We start from the raw sequence: 3,286 nt of genomic DNA, 5'->3' as shown, positions 1-3,286 counted from the left end.
TAGTGTCAACTGCTTTTGCCAGATGGATTGCTCAAACCTTTGGACGTACTCTCAAGTCCACACACTTAATCACTGCAGGCCCAGTTCGTGGAAAAATGACATGGTACTTGTGTGGGCGGAAGGTTCCTGTCACTTTTGGGAGGTAATCAATCCCATTGTCAGCCTTCATAGCCAATATTGTCCTGACTTCCTCTCTTGTGGGCTAGTGGTTTTTAAGTATTAGAAGTATGATGAATTTTAGAGATATAATAATTTTTTCCCCAAATACCTTAGATTTTTATAGAACAGGCCTGATTTCAAATATCCTGTCCCATTGCCTTTTAAAGTCCATTTCGTACTCACATATTGGGTCCCAATTTTTACTTTAAATGTACATTATAGCACTTTTTTCTATTTGGTTTACTAAAGAAGGCAATGAACCTGCCCAGAAGGGACATATGTATTGAAAAATAAGTTAAGCCTCATTGCGGCTCCAGCTCAGTCGAAGCTGTGTGTCGGGGGCGGGTCTTGGAGGTACTGCCAGGAGTTATCGGACCGTGAAGACCATCCCAGGATCTTGGGTTAACAATCTGTATTCTCATTGGGACCATGGGAAGAAAGGTGGCCTTCCTACCTGAAGGACACGATGTTTTCCAATCCAGCACATTTCCAGACCATTGCTGCGCTTTGCGGGGGAGTTCACTCATCAGTGACTTCTGCTACATCTGTTGCAACTAAAAAAAAAAACAGTCCAAGGCCCTCCATCCTCTGATTACATTTTTGAACCATAAGCTAAATATGGTGCATGCAACTACCAAACTTTACCTGTAGCCCTGGAGAAAGGGAAAGGTGTTTTGTGGAATGTAGAAGGCAGAAAATATTTTGATTTCCTGAGTACTAAACAGTGCTATGAACCAAGGACAGTGTTGTCTGAAGACTATGTATTCTCTGAAAAGTCAAGCAGAAAAATTGACCTTAACATCTAGGGCTTTCTATAGTAATGTACTTGGTGAATACAAAGAGTATGTTATTAAACTTTCAGCTACCACAAAGTTTTTCCTGTGAATACAGTAGTGGAGGCTGGAGAGACCACGTGCAAACTTGCTCGGAGATGGGGATATGTCATGAAGAGTATTCCAAAATACAAAGCAAAGATTATTTTTGCAGCTGGAAACTCTTGGGGTAGAACTATGTCTGTTATCTCTAGCTCCACAAACCCAAGCAATTATGATGGTTTTGGACCATTTATGCCAAATTTCAAAATCCTTCCATATAATGAACTGCCTGCTCTTGAGTGTGTTCTTCAGGATCCAAACGTCACCGGGTTCATGATAGAACCAATTCAGGGTGAAGGGGGCATTACTGTTTCCGATATAGGCTGCCCATGCCTGACGGGCATGCAAGAGCTCTTCGCCCAGCCCCAGGTTCTGTTTATTGCTGATGAAATATAGACAGGGTTGGCCCGAACTGATAAATGGCTGGTTATTGATCATGATATGTCAGACCTGATCTAGTCCGTCTTGGAAAAGCACTATCTGGAGGCTTACACCCTGTCCCTGGGTCTGCTGCATGGGCAACAGCGGACCCTCCATATCACCCTGCCCAGGCTCTGTAGCTTCAGCTTCACTGGAGAGGACACTCCAGCGTCATCGCAAGATGTCGATTCAACACGGGAGGAGACAGATACCGTGTCACTCCCGAGTCGGATTGCACAGCCATTCTCGGCGGTGCAGATAGACTCTTAAGAAGCTACACCATCGTCTCTCGAGACGGATGGCTGCCGACGACGACGACGACACCCTGTCCCTACAACATTGTGTCATGATGAAATAATGCTGACCGTTAACACCGGGGAGCACAGGTCAACACATGGTGGCAATCCTCGAGACAACGGAGTGGCCACAGCATGCCTTGAGGTTTCAGAAGAAAAAAAACCTCGCTGAAAATGCAGATAAAATGGGTGCCATCTTGAGAAATGAATTCACGAAGCGACCTTCTGACATTGTAACTGCTGGTGTTATCAGAGAGACCAAAGTCACGATGCTATGAAGGTGTGTCTGCAACTCTGAGATAATGGACTGGGCCAAGAAGACCCATGGCGACAGCATCAGGTTTACACCTCCTCTTGTGATCAAGGAGGATGAGACTTAGGAGTCCCTGGAAGTTATTAACAAGACAATCATGTCTTTCTGAGGGTAATGACTGATTTCTGTGGGGTCCGGGGGCCCACTGCAGACAGACAGCTCAGTAAAGCCATATAAAAGTCTCTGCATTTCTGCTTTTAATGCAGGTATGTTCTACTCCCCTGTGTCTTCAAGGACTTTTTAAATATATATATATATATATATATATATATATATATATTTTTAGTTCCTACATAATAGAATGGCATTTGCAATTATGCAGTTTGCTATGTAAGAGAATGTAATGGCATCTACATTCAATTAAATGTTTTTGTGTGCTTTCTTTTAATCAAGCCCCATATAAATTATATACATTTTTATAATTCTCTTGCTGTTGTAAATGTATTATATTTCAAAAAGTTATATGGGATTTTACAAAGACTTGTTTAAACTTATAAAGTTGAATTATAATCATTGAACTTTAGGAAGGATTAAGTGGTTAAGCTTATATAAACTACTAGATTTAAGTAAACTTTATATTAGGTTGGCGAAAAAATTTGTTTCTTTTCTGTGAGATGGCTCTAGTTGTGCTTAGTTGTCTTTAACTTCATTTGAAACAATTTTGTTAGATTGTATTGTGACAGCTGTCATATCAGCATGCATTAAAAAACACTTATCAAAACTGATGAATTTTTGTGTAGCCATTTTAACATTGTAGATGGAAGAAAATAAGCAACATTTTCAGTACATTGTGCTTTACTATTTCAAGAAAGGTAAAAACGCAAAAAAAAAAAATTGTGCAGTGTATGGAGCAAATGCTGTGACTGATGGAACGTGTCAAAAGTGGTTTGTGAAGTTTCATGCAAATATTTTACTGGATGATGGTCCACGGTCAGGTAGACCAGTTGAAGTTGATAGCGATCGAATTGAGACATTTATTGAGAAGAATTAATGTTATACCACACGGGAGATAGCTGACATACTCAGAATATCCAAATCAATAAAGTTATTGGTGAAAATGAAAAATGTGTCTTCTGTTTCACAGAAAAAATCATACAGACTTCTTGGCCAACCCAATATTAGTTAACACCAGAACCACTGTCATTATTTTGAATTTGGAATTAGTGTTAAACATTCCTCAATTATGTTTCAAGTGTTAATATAATTTGTAAAAAGAACACTTA

At 40.1% G+C, this 3,286-nt stretch overlaps 1 pseudogene; it reads left to right on the top strand.

The window, feature by feature from the left end:
- The first annotated feature begins 625 nt into the window (after nucleotides 1–625).
- LOC150007911 (ornithine aminotransferase, mitochondrial-like) lies at nucleotides 626–2,172 on the top strand (annotated as a pseudogene).
- Nucleotides 2,173–3,286: the final 1,114 nt, after the last annotated feature.

Source organism: Furipterus horrens, unplaced genomic scaffold, assembly GCF_987537825.1.
Source record: "Furipterus horrens unplaced genomic scaffold, mFurHor1.1.pri manual_scaffold_6, whole genome shotgun sequence".
NCBI classification, from domain to species: Eukaryota; Metazoa; Chordata; class Mammalia; order Chiroptera; family Furipteridae; genus Furipterus; species Furipterus horrens.
The sequence above is the reverse complement of the archived record's forward strand: the minus strand, read 5'-3'. Positions and strand labels throughout refer to the sequence as shown.